The 20,326-nt window shown below is 46.6% G+C and overlaps 1 protein-coding gene and 18 non-coding genes across 20 annotated transcripts in view; all 19 read right to left on the reverse strand.

The window, feature by feature from the left end:
• Positions 1 to 20,326, reverse strand: part of LOC141381662 (uncharacterized) — a 53,033-nt gene that overhangs the window by 8,559 nt on the left and 24,148 nt on the right. For both annotated transcript variants that reach the window (XR_012402218.1, XM_073947658.1), the window contains one exon: positions 1,302 to 1,478. The gene's annotated coding sequence lies outside the window, so the exon portion shown is untranslated. The remainder of the gene's footprint in view (positions 1 to 1,301; positions 1,479 to 20,326) is intronic.
• On the reverse strand, positions 5,828 to 5,899 carry trnah-gug (transfer RNA histidin (anticodon GUG)). Its single transcript has one exon. It is a non-coding gene; the product is annotated as a tRNA-His (tRNA).
• Positions 6,088 to 6,169, reverse strand: trnas-uga (transfer RNA serine (anticodon UGA)). Its single transcript has one exon. It is a non-coding gene; the product is annotated as a tRNA-Ser (tRNA).
• On the reverse strand, positions 6,860 to 6,931 carry trnah-gug (transfer RNA histidin (anticodon GUG)). Its single transcript has one exon. It is a non-coding gene; the product is annotated as a tRNA-His (tRNA).
• trnas-uga (transfer RNA serine (anticodon UGA)) lies at positions 7,121 to 7,202 on the reverse strand. Its single transcript has one exon. It is a non-coding gene; the product is annotated as a tRNA-Ser (tRNA).
• Positions 8,152 to 8,233, reverse strand: trnas-uga (transfer RNA serine (anticodon UGA)). Its single transcript has one exon. It is a non-coding gene; the product is annotated as a tRNA-Ser (tRNA).
• On the reverse strand, positions 9,183 to 9,264 carry trnas-uga (transfer RNA serine (anticodon UGA)). The gene has a single exon. It is a non-coding gene; the product is annotated as a tRNA-Ser (tRNA).
• trnas-uga (transfer RNA serine (anticodon UGA)) lies at positions 10,214 to 10,295 on the reverse strand. The gene has a single exon. It is a non-coding gene; the product is annotated as a tRNA-Ser (tRNA).
• trnas-uga (transfer RNA serine (anticodon UGA)) lies at positions 11,245 to 11,326 on the reverse strand. The gene has a single exon. It is a non-coding gene; the product is annotated as a tRNA-Ser (tRNA).
• trnah-gug (transfer RNA histidin (anticodon GUG)) lies at positions 12,015 to 12,086 on the reverse strand. The gene has a single exon. It is a non-coding gene; the product is annotated as a tRNA-His (tRNA).
• Positions 12,276 to 12,357, reverse strand: trnas-uga (transfer RNA serine (anticodon UGA)). Its single transcript has one exon. It is a non-coding gene; the product is annotated as a tRNA-Ser (tRNA).
• Positions 15,092 to 15,163, reverse strand: trnah-gug (transfer RNA histidin (anticodon GUG)). Its single transcript has one exon. It is a non-coding gene; the product is annotated as a tRNA-His (tRNA).
• On the reverse strand, positions 15,353 to 15,434 carry trnas-uga (transfer RNA serine (anticodon UGA)). Its single transcript has one exon. It is a non-coding gene; the product is annotated as a tRNA-Ser (tRNA).
• trnas-uga (transfer RNA serine (anticodon UGA)) lies at positions 16,384 to 16,465 on the reverse strand. The gene has a single exon. It is a non-coding gene; the product is annotated as a tRNA-Ser (tRNA).
• Positions 17,154 to 17,225, reverse strand: trnah-gug (transfer RNA histidin (anticodon GUG)). The gene has a single exon. It is a non-coding gene; the product is annotated as a tRNA-His (tRNA).
• Positions 17,415 to 17,496, reverse strand: trnas-uga (transfer RNA serine (anticodon UGA)). Its single transcript has one exon. It is a non-coding gene; the product is annotated as a tRNA-Ser (tRNA).
• Positions 18,446 to 18,527, reverse strand: trnas-uga (transfer RNA serine (anticodon UGA)). Its single transcript has one exon. It is a non-coding gene; the product is annotated as a tRNA-Ser (tRNA).
• On the reverse strand, positions 19,477 to 19,558 carry trnas-uga (transfer RNA serine (anticodon UGA)). The gene has a single exon. It is a non-coding gene; the product is annotated as a tRNA-Ser (tRNA).
• On the reverse strand, positions 20,247 to 20,318 carry trnah-gug (transfer RNA histidin (anticodon GUG)). Its single transcript has one exon. It is a non-coding gene; the product is annotated as a tRNA-His (tRNA).

Consider the following 20,326-nt stretch of genomic DNA (forward strand, 5'->3'; position numbering starts at 1 on the left):
TAGCGATGTGAAAAATATGCATACTGAACAATACAAAATAGGGGGGCTTGAGATAGTGTAAATTAAGTGTAAATAATTTTGGTACAGTACAACAAATATCAAAGTGATGTGTATCAGTTGAAAATAGACATTCTTAGCTTTCACCCAGTAGGTCATATGGTGTTATTGATGCAGGCAGACCTCTTAAATCTATAGTTATTCTCCTGATGACGTCATTTTGTCCCTGGTACTGGGCACGCAGAGTTTAATGCAGAGTTCAGACTGCATGATTTTCAAAGTAGTCATGTCACAGATGTTTTCACACTGCATGACTATCTGGGCTTGCGCTTCGTCGCTGCTTTGTTTACACTGCAAGATGGATCGGTGACAGGGACTTTCACATTGCATGACTTTACTATAGGAAGAATCGCCGACAACTTCGTCCAAACTACGTCTCACAGCCAAAAACACTTAGTATATCTTTTGTTATTAACTACATAATGAGAAAGAAGCCTTTAATGGGGAAGAACATGTACATTTTTGCTCACCTGGGTTTTAAAGGGAATTAGCCATTTCTCCTCAACGTTGATAATAAACTAATTTCTTTTTGTATTAAACGTCAAACAGACACAGTTGCTCCTGAGTCCTGTCAAACCTCCACTAGTTTTTCCTCCATTTCGTGGGTCCAAATAAACCGAAAAAGAGCGCTTTTAACTTCTCTCCCAGCCTCCCGGTGGCCTGCAGCAGGTATACACACACACACGCACGCACAAGTGAATGCTGCTCTCTCATTGGCTGTAGGCGATCACTGATGCTATTTTCAGTCAAAACTTTCCGACAGCTCCAGATATTTAGCATGCCAAATATCTCACAGGCATCGGCGACTCATCGGCGATTCTCTCAGATCGCGTCTTTGAAAGTTCATACTGTGTGATTGTCACTCACGTGCAAGAGCAGCGATTTGCCTGTGATTTCAGGTATTTGTCGGCGATTTCTCAAAACCTGTCGGCTAGCCAAAATCGGGGCTAAAATCACGCAGTCTGAACTAGGCATAAGTGGTTAATGGACTTACTACTTGTTTGCTGTTTTTATATCCTAGATCAGTGTAAAGGTATTTATTAAATCCTGTTAGAAGGGAGTGGTCAATGGAGTGCTTATTGTATAAGCCTTTTTTGACCACTTCCACCCTCACGGAAGAGGTAAACATCGGTCCACCAGTGCTGAAATAGAAAAGCAGGTGAGCAAAATGACTTTGTATATTAAAGAGAAATCATTTCCACAGTGTACATTTAATTTCTGGGAATGCCGATTTGAAACTGTACCTCTGGTAGTACTCTCCAGAGCTCTTGTCAGATAAGGGCTCATTTGGAGGCTACAATGGACTTTCTGCACCTCCAGAGCTTTGAGGCACAGAAGATATAGTAGATCGAGCTGATTCTGGGAGGACTGAAGGTAAGTTATTAATCACCAACCCCCTTGACTGCATCTCCGCAATCATCCTAAAACAAGGATCATAAATAAGGTCAAAACAACAAGCAATAATTTATATTTATATCTAAATATGTGCAGATGTTTAATTTGAAGCCAGATTTATCAAATCAGAGAAGCATAACAGAGTTACAAACTTGGCAAGAGGATTAGTAGAGTCTAATAGGTCACAATTTTTTCCAAACTCCCAGAAACGTCCTCTGTGACAGAATTCGGACAACTCCTTCTTGGCCTCTATGACGACAGCCTTGATCTCTGTCTCTGTCCCAGCCAGCAATGACATGTGGGGCCCAAATGAGGGCTTCATGGGCATCAAATGTGGGCCCCATTATGGGCTTGCACCCGGGAACCACATTGGGGCCAGCCGGGGGAAGCCCAGACGTACTAAAAGTGGGAACTGTAATGGTACTAACTGGGCTATTCATGCCAAACCCATTTGGGCCCCACCTGCCCAAAGGGGTTTTAAGTGGGTTTCCACCCGGGATCTACATGGTGGCCAGCCGTGGATGCCTAGATGGGTTTTAAGTGGGATCTTTGAGAATCTTATGAGTGTCTTAACCGGGCAATTCATGAAAGACCCAGTTGGACCCCACCTAAAAAGGTTTTAAATGGGCTTGCACTTGGGATTCACATGGGGGCCAGCCATGATGCCCGATGGGTTTTAGGTGGGATCTGTAAGGGTCTTATCTGTGTAATTCATGTCAGACCCATTTGGGCCCCACCTGCCTAAAGGGGTTTAAAGTGGGCTTTCACCAGGATTCAACCATGGATGCCCAAATGGGCTTGAAGTGGGCTCTGTAAGCAACTTATGTTTATCCTAACTGGGCAATTTATAAAAGGCCTATTTAAGCTCAACCATGCCAAATGGTTTAGGGAAACAGTCTAAGAAAAAAAATTAAAAGGAAGATAAATACAAGACACTTGATGTGTTGGACTCCAAGAAATATATTAAATTGAACAACAAAACTTATTTTTATAAAGCAATGTCACAACTTACACGTAAACTAAAAAATATATTTAAAAAAAACTCCAAAAAAATACAACACAAAACACACTCATAATACAGTAAACAACAAACATGGCACAAAAAGTTTGTACACTCATGCACGAGTCCACAGATTTATATCTGAAACCAGGAATGTGACACTGACAACAGAGATGCGGATCCACATGCAGGTTTATTAAAATGGTCAGGCAAGCAGTGGTCAATACAATGGCTAACAGATGTATAAGGGCAATCCAGAATTGTAGTCAAAAGACAGGCAAATGGTCACAAGGCTTGCAGAAAACACAATAACAAATAAACAAGGCGAGGATCAAAAACACAGAAAAACAAGACAAAGGAAACCACGTTGTAATGTCATTAAACAGATAACAAGACTCAGAAATGAGTGTCTCAAAGTGAGCTGTATATATGTGTGTGTAATCAGTACTTAAGCAGCATCAGCTGTGTGTATGAAATCCCTCAGGATCTGGAACCAGATGTGTGTGTAAAGCATGACTGGTTCTTGTAGTCCATTTACCAGCAGATTTGTAGTCCTATGTGATCTTCAGCCACTAGATTGCTGGTGATCATGACAATAGCACACACACACACACGCAAAAGAAAAGCTAAATAACAGTAGCCATCAATGTACACGGTTTACACTCACAGAAATTATGCTCTTTATTATTTTACTTTTTAATGCTTTTTCTGCACTTTAATGCTTGTAATGTTTTATGTAAAGCACTTTGAATTGTTTTGTATCATGAATTGTGCTATACAAATAAACGTGCCTTGCCTTTACATGTTTACCAGGGGACGCAGTGATAGTGTCACCATGCTGAAAATGAGGGGTGAAGCGTGTTCAGTTATGTGTGATAGTGCAAGCGTAACAGTATGTTGCACACAGAACAGGCGGAGATTTCTGGTGGCACCATAATATTGTTTTTATTGTTGTCACGCTGCACAATCTGTAATATGAACAAACACAGACATTGAGAAGATACTGTGAACAATGTTTCAGTGCTGGCAGTGTGACTTCTTCATGAATGCGTGAAACCTCCTGCGGCTCACGTATTGCTCACTAATCGTCCCCTAGCGTCACTCGCCAGGACATACAGATTGAAATGATGGCCATCAACACATTATAACTAACCTGAACTTTATTAGAACACTAATAATGAATGATGATTAATCAATGCATAACAGCTATAAAAAATTTAAATGAAACACGGGACTGTCATAACTCTATACTTCTGTACGTATCCCAGGAAGGCCAGGAAACCCAGTACCCTGGCCAGCAGCAGCAACCCCACGGCACATGTTCCCTACCACCACACCACAGAGATGGACATGCTTCCACCCAGGTGGTGGAAGAAAAAAGCCCCCCGCAAGAGCCCCTCACAGCTGCATGGGCAGGCCCCATCGGGCCGAAAATGGCAACCGCTGACAACACCATGCAGCCAGCCGCCTGGGACAGGCAGGGTGTGGAGCCAAGGGCCTTACGGGCCCAAGAGCAGCCCTTCCCCCAGTGCTTTTCCAGTTCAAACCCAATGCCACTTTGCTCATAAATATGCCATGTACGACCCATATTTGTGTTCTCAGTTCAAACCCATGCCCACTTGGCCCATAAATATGCCATGCAGGACCCATATATGCATTCCCAGTTCAAACCCATGCCCAGTTGGCCCATAAATATGCCATGCAGGACCCATATATGCATTCCCAGTTCAAACCCATGCCCAGTTGGCCCATACATATGTCATGCAGGACCCATATGTGCATTCCCAGTTCAAACCCATGCCCAGTTGGCCCATAAATATGCCATGTAGGACCCATATTTGTGTTCCCAGTTCAAACCCATGCCCACTTGGCCCATAAATATTCCATGCAGGGCCCATATATGCATTCCCAGTTCAAACCCATGCTCAGTTGGCCCATAATTAGGCCACGCAGCACCCATAAATGTGTTCCCAGATCAAACCTATGCCCACTTGGCTCATAAATATGCCATGCAGGACCCATATATCCATTCCCAGTTCAAACCCATGCCCACTTGGCCCATAAATATGCCATGCAGGACGTATATATGCATTCCCAGTTCAAACCCATGCCCACTTGGCCCATAAATATGTCAATCAGGACCCATATGTGGGTCCCCAGTTCAAACCCATGCTCAGTTGGCCCATAAATATGCCATGTAGGACCCATATTTGTGTTCCCAGATCAAACCCATGCCGACTTGGCCCATAAATATTCCATGTAGGACCCATATATGTGTTCCCAGATCAAACCCATGCCCAATTGGCCCATGCCTGTCCCTTATGGCGCCCATGTTATAAGCTCATATGGGCTTCCTATGTGGGACTCATTCTAGAAAACGTACATGGGACCTTCTGATTTCACCCAGCCAAAGCCCATGCCCACACAGTTCCCATGGAACCCGTAGTTAGTCCATCTGGGCCCGACATATCGTTGCTGGCTGGGCAACTTCCATTAAATGGCCACAACGCAGAGTACTAACCACTATACTATCACGGCGAGCTACGGGAAAGCCGCTGGACGTTCATTCTCTGTCATATGTCTTTAAAAATGGAAAGCCCCCAGGGCAGCTAGCAGGCAAATGCTACCGTTTTGCTTTTCCCTTCCAGCACATCACCTTTTCCCAAGAAACAATAGAATTGCAAACAATCATGGAAGGTCGCAAACTAAGTCCTGCGCACTGCCTGCCTGTGCATCCAGATGAAACTTTCAGCAAGCGATAGCTCAACGGCAAAAGCTGTGGCTCCACGAAAAGTCCTATACGCCCAATCAGGGACTTGAACCCTGGACCCTCTGATTAAAAGTCTGATGCTCTACCGACTGAGTTATCCGGGCTGCAATGCAAGGTTTTACAAGTAGGTAATGTTAATGGTTGTGTTCGGCGCAGACTTTTATGGTACACAAAAGTTTACCGTGAGGTGGGGTTTAGGCTTATGGTTGGTGTAGATTTTGCTAAAACACAACAGATTACTGTGAGGTTGGGTTTATGGTTGTTGTAGGTGTAGACATCAGTACAACACAATAGATAGGACTCCATGTCATGTAGGAGACATTAAATGGATCAAAAGCAACTGCAGAAGGTCTCTCTGTTGTTGTGGCAATGAATGGAGACTTAACAATTGAAAAGATTCCTTCCATGCCTTAGAAGCGTGACTTGATCAGTGCTTATCCACACAGCACGCTGGCATCAAAGGTCCCGTTGCTCATATCAAATCCCTAGTCTTCCACACTTTAGGAAACATTCAGGACGTTCCAGTAGCACAGCCTGCACTAAAAGGAGGCTGGAGATTAAGGATGGCGACACAGAGTGCAACGCCAATGTCACCTTGAAAAACCTGCCGTGACCCGGATTCGAACCGGGGTTGCTGCGGCCACAACGCAGAGTACTAACCACTATACGATCACGGCGAGCTATGGGAAAGCCGCTGCTCATTCATTCTCTGTCATATGTCTTTAAAAATGGAAAGCCCACAGGGCAGCTTGCTGGCATCTGCTGCCGTTTTGCTTTTCCCTTCTAGCACATCCCTTTTCCCAAGAAACAATGGAATTGCAAACAATCATGGAAGATCGCAAACTAAGGTCTGCTCACTGCTGGACGTAGTCGGCAGGATTCGAACCTGCGCAGGGAGACCCCAATGGATTTCAAGTCCATCGCCTTAACCACTCGGCCACGACTACAAGACTGCCTGTACAGCCATGTCCTCATGCCCAGTACACATGTTGTGCATCTAGATAAAAATTTCAGCAAGCGATAGCTCAACGGCAAAAGCTGTGGCTCCACGAAAAGTCCTATACGCCCAATCAGGGACTTGAACCCTGGACCCTCTGATTAAAGGTCTGATGCTCTACCGACTGAGTTATTCGGGCTCCAATGCAAGGCTTTCCAAATAGGTAATGTTAATGGTTGTGTTCGGCGTAGACCTTTACGGTACACAAAAGTTTACCGTGAGGTGGGGTTTAGGCTTATGGTTGGTGTAGATTTTGCTAAAACACAACAGATTACTGTGAGGTTGGGTTTATGGTTGTTGTAGGTGTAGACATCAGTACAACACAATAGATAGGACTCCATGTCATGTAGGAGACATTAAATGGATCAAAAGCAACTGCAGAAGGTCTCTCTGTTGTTGTGGCAATGAATGGAGACTTAGCAATTGAAAAGATTCCTTCCATGCCTTAGAAGCGTGACTTGATCAATGCTTATCCACACAGCACGCTGGCATCAAAGGTCGCGTTGCTCATATCGAATCCCTAGTCTTCCACACTTTAGGAAACATTCAGGATATTCCAGTTGCACAGCCTACACCAAAAGGAGGCTGGAGATTAAGGATGGCGACACAGAGTGCAACGCCAATGTCACCTTGAAAAACCTGCCGTGACCCGGATTCGAACCGGGGTTGCTGCGGCCACAACGCAGAGTACTAACCACTATACGATCACGGCGAGCTACGGGATAGCCGCTGCACATTCATTCTCTGTCATATGTCTTTAAAAATGGAAGGCCCCCAGGGCAGCTAGTTGGCGTCTGCTGCCGTTTTGCTTTTCCCTTCTAGCACATCCCTTTTCCCAAGAAACAATGGAATTGCAAACAATCATGGAAGGTCGCAAACTAAGGTCTGCGCACTGCCTGGACGTAGTCGGCAGGATTCGAACCTGCGCAGGGAGACCCCAATGGATTTCAAGTCCATCGCCTTAACCACTCGGCCACGACTACAAGACTGCCTGTACAGCCATGTCCTCATGCCCAGTACACATGTTGTGCATCTAGATGAAAATTTCAGCAAGCGATAGCTCAACGGCAAAAGCTGTTTCTCCATGAAAAGTCCTATACGCCCAATCAGGGACTTGAACCCTGGACCCTGATTAAAGGTCTGATGCTCTACCGACTGAGTTATTCGGGCTCCAATGCAAGGCTTTCCAAATAGGTAATGTTAATGGTTGTGTTCGGCGTAGACCTTTACGGTACACAAAAGTTTACCGTGAGGTGGGGTTTAGGCTTATGGTTGGTGTAGATTTTGCTAAAACACAACAGATTACTGTGAGGTTGGGTTTATGGTTGTTGTAGGTGTAGACATCAGTACAACACAATAGATAGGACTCCATGTCATGTAGGAGACATTAAATGGATCAAAAGCAACTGCAGAAGGTCTCTCTGTTGTTGTGGCAATGAATGGAGACTTAACAATTGAAAAGATTCCTCCCATGCCTTAGAAGCGTGACTTGATCAATGCTTATCCACACAGCACGCTGGCATCAAAGGTCGCGTTGCTCATATCGAATCCCTAGTCTTCCACACTTTAGGAAACATTCAGGACGTTCCAGTAGCACAGCCTACACCAAAAGGAGGCTGGAGATTAAGGATGGCGACACAGAGTGCAACGCCAATGTCACCTTGAAAAACCTGCCGTGACCCGGCTTTGAACCGGGGTTGTTGCGGCCACAGCGCAGAGTACTAACCACTATACGATCACGGCGAGCTACGGGATAGCCGCTGCACATTCATTCTCTGCCATATGCCTTAAAAAATGGAAGGCCCCCAGGGCAGCTAGCTGGCTTCTGCTGCCGTTTTGCTTTTCCCTTCTAGCACATCCCTTTTCCCAAGAAACAATGGAATTGCAAACAATCATGGAAGGTCGCAAACTAAGGTCTGCGCACTGCCTGGACGTAGTCGGCAGGATTCGAACCTGCGCAGGGAGACCCCAATGGATTTCAGGTGCATCGCCTTAACCACTCGGCCACGACTACAAGACTGCCTGTACAGCCATGTCCTCATGCCCAGTACACATGTTGTGCATCTAGATGAAAATTTCAGCAAGCGATAGCTCAACGGCAAAAGCTGTGGCTCCACGAAAAGTCCTATACGCCCAATCAGGGACTTGAACCCCGGACCCTGATTAAAGGTCTGATGCTCTACCGACTGAGTTATTCGGGCTCCAATGCAAGGCTTTCCAAATAGGTAATGTTAATGGTTGTGTTCGGCGTAGACCTTTACGGTACACAAAAGTTTACCGTGAGGTGGGGTTTAGGCTTAGGGTTGGTGTAGATTTTGCTAAAACACAACAGATTACTGTGAGGTTGGGTTTATGGTTGTTGTAGGTGTAGACATCAGTACAACACAATAGATAGGACTCCATGTCATGTAGGAGACATTAAATGGATCAAAAGCAACTGCAGAAGGTCTCTCTGTTGTTGTGGCAATGAATGGAGACTTAGCAATTGAAAAGATTCCTTCCATGCCTTAGAAGCGTGACTTGATCAATGCTTATCCACACAGCACGCTGGCATCAAAGGTCGCGTTGCTCATATCGAATCCCTAGTCTTCCACACTTTAGGAAACATTCAGGACGTTCCAGTAGCACAGCCTACACCAAAAGGAGGCTGGAGATTAAGGATGGCGACACAGAGTGCAACGCCAATGTCACCTTGAAAAACCTGCCGTGGCCCGGATTCGAACCGGGGTTGCTGCAGCCACAACGCAGAGTACTAACCACTATACGATCACGGCGAGCTACAGGATAGCCACTGCACCTTCATTCTCAGTCATATTTCTTTAAAAATGGAAGGCCCCCAGGGCAGCTAGCTGGCGTCTGCTGCCGTTTTGCTTTTCCCTTCTAGCACATCCCTTTTCCCAAGAAACAATAGAATTGCAAACAATCATGGAAGGTCGCAAACTAAGGTCTGCGCACTGCCTGGACGTAGTCGGCAGGATTCGAACCTGCGCAGGGAGACCCCAATGGATTTCAAGTCCATCGCCTTAACCACTCGGCCACGACTACAAGACTGCCTGTACAGCCATGTCCTCATGCCCAGTACACATGTTGTGCATCTAGATGAAAATTTCAGCAAGCGATAGCTCAACGGCAAAAGCTGTGGCTCCACGAAAAGTCCTATACGCCCAATCAGGGACATGAACCCTGGACCCTGATTAAAGGTCTGATGCTCTACCGACTGAGTTATTCGGGCTCCAATGCAAGGCTTTCCAAATAGGTAATGTTAATGGTTGTGTTCGGCGTAGACCTTTACGGTACACAAAAGTTTACCGTGAGGTGGGGTTTAGGCTTATGGTTGGTGTAGATTTTGCTAAAACACAACAGATTACTGTGAGGTTGGGTTTATGGTTGTTGTAGGTGTAGACATCAGTACAACACAATAGATAGGACTCCATGTCATGTAGGAGACATTAAATGGATCAAAAGCAACTGCAGAAGGTCTCTCTGTTGTTGTGGCAATGAATGGAGACTTAACAATTGAAAAGATTCCTTCCATGCCTTAGAAGCGTGACTTGATCAATGCTTATCCACACAGCACGCTGGCATCAAAGGTCACGTTGCTCATATCGAATCCCTAGTCTTCCACACTTTAGGAAACATTCAGGACGTTCCAGTAGCACAGCCTACACCAAAAGGAGGCTGGAGATTAAGGATGGCGACACAGAGTGCAACGCCAATGTCACCTTGAAAAACCTGCCGTGGCCCGGATTCGAACCGGGGTTGCTGCGGCCACAACGCAGAGTACTAACCACTATACGATCACGGCGAGCTACGGGATAGCTGCTGCACATTCATTCGCAGTCATATGTCTTTAAAAATGAAAGGCCCCCAGGGCAGCTAGCTGGCGTCTGCTGCTGTTTTGCCTTTCCCTTCCAGCACATCCCTTTTCCCAAGAAACAATGGAATTGCAAACAATCATGGAAGATCGCAAAGTAAGGTCTGCGCACTGCCTGGACGTAGTCGGCAGGATTCGAACCTGCGCAGGGAGACCCCAATGGACTTCAAGTCCATCGCCTTAACCACTCGGCCACGACTACAAGACTGCCTGTACAGCCATGTCCTCATGCCCAGTACACATGTTGTGCATCTAGATGAAAATTTCAGCAAGCGATAGCTCAACGGCAAAAGCTGTGGCTCCACGAAAAGTCCTATACGCCCAATCAGGGACTTGAACCCTGGACCCTGATTAAAGGTCTGATGCTCTACCGACTGAGTTATTCGGGCTCCAATGCAAGGCTTTTCAAATAGGTAATGTTAATGGTTGTGTTCGGCGTAGACCTTTACGGTACACAAAAGTTTACCGTGAGGTGGGGTTTAGGCTTATGGTTGGTGTAGATTTTGCTAAAACACAACAGATTACTGTGAGGTTGGGTTTATGGTTGTTGTAGGTGTAGACATCAGTACAACACAATAGATAGGACTCCATGTCATGTAGGAGACATTAAATGGATCAAAAGCAACTGCAGAAGGTCTCTCTGTTGTTGTGGCAATGAATGGAGACTTAACAATTGAAAAGATTCCTTCCATGCCTTAGAAGCGTGACTTGATCAATGCTTATCCACACAGCACGCTGGCATCAAAGGTCACGTTGCTCATATCGAATCCCTAGTCTTCCACACTTTAGGAAACATTCAGGACGTTCCAGTAGCACAGCCTACACCAAAAGGAGGCTGGAGATTAAGGATGGCGACACAGAGTGCAACGCCAATGTCACCTTGAAAAACCTGCCGTGGCCCGGATTCGAACCGGGGTTGCTGCGGCCACAACGCAGAGTACTAACCACTATACGATCACGGCGAGCTACGGGATAGCTGCTGCACATTCATTCGCAGTCATATGTCTTTAAAAATGAAAGGCCCCCAGGGCAGCTAGCTGGCGTCTGCTGCTGTTTTGCCTTTCCCTTCTAGCACATCCCTTTTCCCAAGAAACAATGGAATTGCAAACAATCAAGGAAGATCGCAAAGTAAGGTCTGCGCACTGCCTGGACGTAGTCGGCAGGATTCGAACCTGCGCAGGGAGACCCCAATGGATTTCAAGTCCATCGCCTTAACCACTCGGCCACGACTACAAGACTGCCTGTACAGCCATGTCCTCATGCCCAGTACACATGTTGTGCATCTAGATGAAAATTTCAGCAAGCGATAGCTCAACGGCAAAAGCTGTGGCTCCACGAAAAGTCCTATACGCCCAATCAGGGACTTGAACCCTGGACCCTGATTAAAGGTCTGATGCTCTACTGACTGAGTTATTCGGGCTCCAATGCAAGGCTTTTCAAATAGGTAATGTTAATGGTTGTGTTCGGCGTAGACCTTTACGGTACACAAAAGTTTACCGTGAGGTGGGGTTTAGGCTTATGGTTGGTGTAGATTTTGCTAAAACACAACAGATTACTGTGAGGTTGGATTTATGGTTGTTGTAGGTGTAGACATCAGTACAACACAATAGATAGGACTCCATGTCATGTAGGAGACATTAAATGGATCAAAAGCAACTGCAGAAGGTCTCTCTGTTGATGTGGCAATGAATGGAGACTTAACAACTGAAAAGATTCCTTCCATGCCTTAGAAGCGTGACTTGATCAGTGCTTATCCACACAGCATGCTGGCATCAAAGGTCCCGTTGCTCATATCAAATCCCTAGTCTTCCACACTTTAGGAAACATTCAGGACGTTCCAGTAGCACAGCCTGCACTAAAAGGAGGCTGGAGATTAAGGATGGCGACACAGAGTGCAACGCCAATGTCACCTTGAAAAACCTGCCGTGACCCGGATTCGAACCGGGGTTGCTGCGGCCACAACGCAGAGTACTAACCACTATACGATCACGGCGAGCTACGGGATAGCCGCTGCACATTCATTCTCTGTCATATGTCTTTAAAAATGGAAGGCCCCCAGGGCAGCTAGCTGGCGTCTGCTGCCGTTTTGCTTTTCCCTTCTAGCACATCCCTTTTCCCAAGAAACAATGGAATTGCAAACAATCATGGAAGGTCGCAAACTAAGGTCTGCGCACTGCCTGGACGTAGTCAGCAGGATTCGAACCTGCGCAGGGAGACCCCAATGGATTTCAAGTCCATCGCCTTAACCACTCGGCCACGACTACAAGACTGCCTGTACAGCCATGTCCTCATGCCCAGTACACATGTTGTGCATCTAGATGAAAATTTCAGCAAGCGATAGCTCAACGGCAAAAGCTGTGGCTCCACGAAAAGTCCTATACGCCCAATCAGGGACTTGAACCCTGGACCCTGATTAAAGGTCTGATGCTCTACCGACTGAGTTATTCGGGCTCCAATGCAAGGCTTTCCAAATAGGTAATGTTAATGGTTGTGTTCGGCGTAGACCTTTACGGTACACAAAAGTTTACCGTGAGGTGGGGTTTAGGCTTATGGTTGGTGTAGATTTTGCTAAAACACAACAGATTACTGTGAGGTTGGGTTTATGGTTGTTGTAGGTGTAGACATCAGTACAACACAATAGATAGGACTCCATGTCATGTAGGAGACATTAAATGGATCAAAAGCAACTGCAGAAGGTCTCTCTGTTGTTGTGGCAATGAATGGAGACTTAGCAATTGAAAAGATTCCTTCCATGCCTTAGAAGCGTGACTTGATCAATGCTTATCCACACAGCACGCTGGCATCAAAGGTCGCGTTGCTCATATCGAATCCCTAGTCTTCCACACTTTAGGAAACATTCAGGACGTTCCAGTAGCACAGCCTACACCAAAAGGAGGCTGGAGATTAAGGATGGCGACACAGAGTGCAACGCCAATGTCACCTTGAAAAACCTGCCGTGGCCCGGATTCGAACCGGGGTTGCTGCAGCCACAACGCAGAGTACTAACCACTATACGATCACGGCGAGCTACAGGATAGCCACTGCACCTTCATTCTCAGTCATATTTCTTTAAAAATGGAAGGCCCCCAGGGCAGCTAGCTGGCGTCTGCTGCCGTTTTGCTTTTCCCTTCTAGCACATCCCTTTTCCCAAGAAACAATAGAATTGCAAACAATCATGGAAGGTCGCAAACTAAGGTCTGCGCACTGCCTGGACGTAGTCGGCAGGATTCGAACCTGCACAGGGAGACCCCAATGGATTTCAAGTCCATCGCCTCGGCCACGACTACAAGACTGCCTGTACAGCCATGTCCTCATGCCCAGTACACATGTTGTGCATCTAGATGAAAATTTCAGCAAGCGATAGCTCAACGGCAAAAGCTGTGGCTCCATGAAAAGTCCTATACGCCCAATCAGGGACTTAAACCCTGGACCCTGATTAAAGGTCTGATGCTCTACCGACTGAGTTATTCGGGCTCCAATGCAAGGCTTTCCAAATAGGTAATGTTAATGGTTGTGTTCGGCGTAGACCTTTACGGTACACAAAAGTTTACCGTGAGGTGGGGTTTAGGCTTATGGTTGGTGTAGATTTTGCTAAAACACAACAGATTACTGTGAGGTTGGGTTTATGGTTGTTGTAGGTGTAGACATCAGTACAACACAATAGATAGGACTCCATGTCATGTAGGAGACATTAAATGGATCAAAAGCAACTGCAGAAGGTCTCTCTGTTGTTGTGGCAATGAATGGAGACTTAGCAATTGAAAAGATTCCTTCCATGCCTTAGAAGCGTGACTTGATCAATGCTTATCCACACAGCACGCTGGCATCAAAGGTCGCGTTGCTCATATCGAATCCCTAGTCTTCCACACTTTAGGAAACATTCAGGACGTTCCAGTAGCACAGCCTACACCAAAAGGAGGCTGGAGATTAAGGATGGCGACACAGAGTGCAACGCCAATGTCACCTTGAAAAACCTGCCGTGGCCCGGATTCGAACCGGGGTTGCTGCAGCCACAACGCAGAGTACTAACCACTATACGATCACGGCGAGCTACAGGATAGCCACTGCACCTTCATTCTCAGTCATATTTCTTTAAAAATGGAAGGCCCCCAGGGCAGCTAGCTGGCGTCTGCTGCCGTTTTGCTTTTCCCTTCTAGCACATCCCTTTTCCCAAGAAACAATAGAATTGCAAACAATCATGGAAGGTCGCAAACTAAGGTCTGCGCACTGCCTGGACGTAGTCGGCAGGATTCGAACCTGCACAGGGAGACCCCAATGGATTTCAAGTCCATCGCCTCGGCCACGACTACAAGACTGCCTGTACAGCCATGTCCTCATGCCCAGTACACATGTTGTGCATCTAGATGAAAATTTCAGCAAGCGATAGCTCAACGGCAAAAGCTGTGGCTCCATGAAAAGTCCTATACGCCCAATCAGGGACTTAAACCCTGGACCCTGATTAAAGGTCTGATGCTCTACCGACTGAGTTATTCGGGCTCCAATGCAAGGCTTTCCAAATAGGTAATGTTAATGGTTGTGTTCGGCGTAGACCTTTACGGTAAACAAAAGTTTACCGTGAGGTGGGGTTTAGGCTTATGGTTGGTGTAGATTTTGCTAAAACACAACAGATTACTGTGAGGTTGGGTTTATGGTTGTTGTAGGTGTAGACATCAGTACAACACAATAGATAGGACTCCATGTCATGTAGGAGACATTAAATGGATCAAAAGCAACTGCAGAAGGTCTCTCTGTTGTTGTGGCAATGAATGGAGACTTAACAATTGAAAAGATTCCTTCCATGCCTTAGAAGCGTGACTTGATCAGTGCTTATCCACACAGCACGCTGGCATCAAAGGTCCCGTTGCTCATATCAAATCCCTAGTCTTCCACACTTTAGGAAACATTCAGGACGTTCCAGTAGCACAGCCTGCACTAAAAGGAGGCTGGAGATTAAGGATGGCGACACAGAATGCAACGCCAATGTCACCTTGAAAAACCTGCCGTGACCCGGATTCGAACCGGGGTTGCTGCGGCCACAACGCAGAGTACTAACCACTATACGATCACGGCGAGCTACGGGATAGCCGCTGCACATGCATTCTCTGTCATATGTCTTTAAAAATGGAAGGCCCCCAGGGCAGCTAGCTGGCGTCTGCTGCCGTTTTGCTTTTCCCTTCTATCACATCCCTTTTCCCAAGAAACAATGGAATTGCAAACAATCATGGAAGGTCGCAAACTAAGGTCTGCGCACTGCCTGGACGTAGTCGGCAGGATTCGAACCTGCGCAGGGAGACCCCAATGGATTTCAAGTCCATCGCCTTAACCACTCAGCCACGACTACAAGACTGCCTGTACAGCCATGTCCTCATGCCCAGTACACATGTTGTGCATCTAGATGAAAATTTCAGCAAGCGATAGCTCAACGGCAAAAGCTGTGGCTCCACGAAAAGTCCTATACGCCCAATCAGGGACTTGAACCCTGGACCCTGATTAAAGGTCTGATGCTCTACCGACTGAGTTATTCGGGCTCCAATGCAAGGCTTTCCAAATAGGTAATGTTAATGGTTGTGTTCGGCGTAGACCTTTACGGTACACAAAAGTTTACCGTGAGGTGGGGTTTAGGCTTATGGTTGGTGTAGATTTTGCTAAAACACAACAGATTACTGTGAGGTTGGGTTTATGGTTGTTGTAGGTGTAGACATCAGTACAACACAATAGATAGGACTCCATGTCATGTAGGAGACATTAAATGGATCAAAAGCAACTGCAGAAGGTCTCTCTGTAGTTGTGGCAATGAATGGAGACTTAGCAATTGAAAAGATTCCTTCCATGCCTTAGAAGCGTGACTTGATCAATGCTTATCCACACAGCACGCTGGCATTAATGGTATCGTTGCTCATATCGAATCCCTAGTCTTCCACACTTTAGGAAACATTCAGGACGTTCCAGTAGCACAGCCTACACCAAAAGGAGGCTGGAGATTAAGGATGGCGACACAGAGTGCAACGCCAATGTCACCTTGAAAAACCTGCCGTGACCCGGATTCAAACAGGGGTTGCTGCGGCCACAACGCAGAGTACTAACCACTATACGATCACGGCAAGCTACGGGATAGCCGCTGCACATTCATTCTTTGTCATATGTTTTTAAAAATGGAAGGCCCCCAGGGCAGCTAGCTGGCGTCTGCTGCCGTTTTGCTTTTCCCTTCTACCACATCCCTTTTCCCAAGAAACAATGGAATTGCAAACAATCATGGAAAGTCGCAAACTAAGGTCTGCGCACTGCCTGGACGTAGTCGGCAGGATTCGAACCTGCACAGGGAGACCCCAATGGATTTCAAGTCCATCGCCTTAACCACTCGGCCACGACTACAAGACTGCCTGTACAGCCATGTCCTCATGCCCAGTACACATGTTGTGCATCTAGATGAAAATTTCAGCAAGCGATAGCTCAACGGCAAAAGCTGTGGCTCCACGAAAAGTCCTATACGCCCAATCAGGGACTTGAACCCTGGACCCTGATTAAAGGTCTGATGCTCTACCGACTGAGTTATTCGGGCTCCAATGCAAGGCTTTCCAAATAGGTAATGTTAATGGTTGTGTTCGGCGTAGACTTTTACGGTACACAAAAGTTTACCGTGAGGTGGGGTTTAGGCTTATGGTTGGTGTAGATTTTGCTAAAACACAACAGATTACTGTGAGGTTGGGTTTATGGTTGTTGTAGGTGTAGACATCAGTACAACACAATAGATAGGACTCCATGTCATGTAGGAGACATTAAATGGATCAAAAGCAACTGCAGAAGGTCTCTCTGTTGTTGTGGCAATGAATGGAGACTTAGCAATTGAAAAGATTCCTTCCATGCCTTAGAAGCGTGACTTGATCAATGCTTATCCACACAGCACGCTGGCATCAAAGGTCGCGTTGCTCATATCGAATCCCTAGTCTTCCACACTTTAGGAAACATTCAGGACGTTCCAGTAGCACAGCCTACACCAAAAGGAGGCTGGAGATTAAGGATGGCGACACAGAGTGCAACGCCAATGTCACCTTGAAAAACCTGCCGTGACCCGGATTCGAACCGGGGTTGCTGCGGCCACAACGCAGAGTACTAACCACTATACGATCACGGCGAGCTACGGGATAGCCGCTGCACATGCATTCTCTGTCATATGTCTTTAAAAATGGAAGGCCCCCAGGGCAGCTTGCTGGCATCTGCTGCCGTTTTGCTTTTCCCTTCTAGCACATCCTTTTTCCCAAGAAACAATGGAATTGCAAACAATCATGGAAGGTCGCAAACTAAGGTCTGCGCACTGCCTGGATGTAGTCGGCAGGATTCCAACCTGCGCAGGGAGACCCCAATGGATTTCAAGTCCATCGCCGTAACCACTCGGCCACGACTACAAGACTGCCTGTACAGCCATGTCCTCATGCCCAGTACACATGTTGTGCATCTAGATGAAAATTTCAGCAAGCGATAGCTCAACGGCAAAAGCTGTGGCTCCACGAAAAGTCCTATACGCCCAATCAGGGACTTGAACCCTGGACCCTGATTAAAGGTCTGATGCTCTACCGACTGAGTTATTCAGGCTGCAATGCAAGGCTTTCCAAATAGGTAATGTTAATGGTTGTGTTCGGCGTAGACCTTTACGGTACACAAAAGTTTACCGTGAGGTGGGGTTTAGGCTTATGGTTGGTGTAGATTTTGCTAAAACACAACAGATTACTGTGAGGTTGGGTTTATGGTTGTTGTAGGTGTAGACATCAGTACAACACAATAGATAGGACTCCATGTCATGTAGGAGACATTAAATGGATCAAAAGCAACTGCAGAAGGTCTCTCTGTTGTTGTGGCAATGAATGGAGACTTAACAATTGAAAAGATTCCTTCCATGCCTTAGAAGCGTGACTTAATCAATGCTTATCCACACAGCACGCTGGCATCAAAGGTCACGTTGCTCATATCGAATCCCTAGTCTTCCACACTTTAGGAAACATTCAGGACGTTCCAGTAGCACAGCCTACACCAAAAGGAGGCTGGAGATTAAGGATGGCGACACAGAGTGCAACGCCATTGTCACCTTGAAAAACCTGCCGTGGCCCGGATTCGAACCGGGGTTGCTGCGGCCACAACGCAGAGTACTAACCACTATACGATCACGGCGAGCTACGGGATAGCTGCTGCACCTTCATTCGCAGTCATATGTCTTTAAAAATGAAAGGCCCCCAGGGCAGCTAGCTGGCGTCTGCTGCTGTTTTGCCTTTCCCTTCCAGCACATCCCTTTTCCCAAGAAACAATGGAATTGCAAACAATCATGGAAGATCGCAAAGTAAGGTCTGCGCACTGCCTGGACGTAGTCGGCAGGATTCGAACCTGCGCAGGGAGACCCCAATGGATTTCAAGTCCATCGCCTTAACCACTCGGCCACGACTACAAGACTGCCTGTACAGCCATGTCCTCATGCCCAGTACACATGTTGTGCATCTAGATGAAAATTTCAGCAAGCGATAGCTCAACGGCAAAAGCTGTGGCTCCACGAAAAGTCCTATACGCCCAATCAGGGACTTGAACCCTGGACCCTGATTAAAGGTCTGATGCTCTACTGACTGAGTTATTCGGGCTCCAATGCAAGGCTTTTCAAATAGGTAATGTTAATGGTTGTGTTCGGCGTAGACCTTTACGGTACACAAAAGTTTACCGTGAGGTGGGGTTTAGGCTTATGGTTGGTGTAGATTTTGCTAAAACACAACAGATTACTGTGAGGTTGGGTTTATGGTTGTTGTAGGTGTAGACATCAGTACAACACAATAGATAGGACTCCATGTCATGTAGGAGACATTAAATGGATCAAAAGCAACTGCAGAAGGTCTCTCTGTTGTTGTGGCAATGAATGGAGACTTAGCAATTGAAAAGATTCCTTCCATGCCTTAGAAGCGTGACTTGATCAATGCTTATCCACACAGCACGCTGGCATCAAAGGTCGCGTTGCTCATATCGAATCCTTGGGCTTCCACACTTTAGGAAACATTCAGGACGTTCCAGTAGCACAGCCTACACCAAAAGGAGGCTGAAGATTAAGGATGGCGACACAGAGTGCAACGCCAATGTCACCTTGAAAAACCTGCCGTGACCCGGATTCGAACCGGGGTTGCTGCAGCCACAACGCAAAGTACTAACCACTATACGATCACGGCGAGCTACAGGATAGCCACTGCACCTTCATTCTCAGTCATATTTCTTTAAAAATGGAAGGCCCCCAGGGCAGCTAGCTGGCGTCTGCTGCCGTTTTGCTTTTCCCTTCTAGCACATCCCTTTTCCCAAGAAACAATGGAATTGCAAACAATCATGGAAGGTCGCAAACTAAGGTCTGCGCACTGCCTGGACGTAGTCGGCAGGATTCGAACCTGCGCAGAGAGACCCCAATGGATTTCAAGTACATCGCCTTAACCACTCGGCCACGACTACAAGACTGCCTGTACAGCCATGTCCTCATGCCCAGTACACATGTTGTGCATCTAGATGAAAATTTCAGCAAGCGATAGCTCAACGGCAAAAGCTGTGGCTCCACGAAAAGTCCTATACGCCCAATCAGGGACTTGAACCCTGGACCCAGATTAAAGGTCTGATGCTCTACCGACTGAGTTATTCGGGCTCCAATGCAAGGCTTTCCAAATAGGTAATGTTAATGGTTGTGTTCGGCGTAGACCTTTACGGTACACAAAAGTTTACCGTGAGGTGGGGTTTAGGCTTATGGTTGGTGTAGATTTTGCTAAAACACAACAGATTACTGTGAGGTTGGGTTTATGGTTGTTGTAGGTGTAGACATCAGTACAACACAATAGATAGGACTCCATGTCATGTAGGAGACATTAAATGGATCAAAAGCAACTGCAGAAGGTCTCTCTGTAGTTGTGGCAATGAATGGAGACTTAGCAATTGAAAAGATTCCTTCCATGCCTTAGAAGCGTGACTTGATCAATGCTTATCCACACAGCACGCTGGCATTAATGGTCGCGTTGCTCATATCGAATCCCTAGTCTTCCACACTTTAGGAAACATTCAGGACGTTCCAGTAGCACAGCCTACACCAAAAGGAGGCTGGAGATTAAGGATGGCGACACAGAGTGCAACGCCAATGTCACCTTGAAAAACCTGCCGTGACCCGGATTCGAACCGGGGTTGCTGCGGCCACAACGCAGAGTACTAACCACTATACGATCACGGCGAGCTACG

This window comes from Danio rerio, chromosome 4 (assembly GCF_049306965.1).
Source record: "Danio rerio strain Tuebingen ecotype United States chromosome 4, GRCz12tu, whole genome shotgun sequence".
Lineage (NCBI taxonomy): Eukaryota > Metazoa > Chordata > Actinopteri > Cypriniformes > Danionidae > Danio > Danio rerio.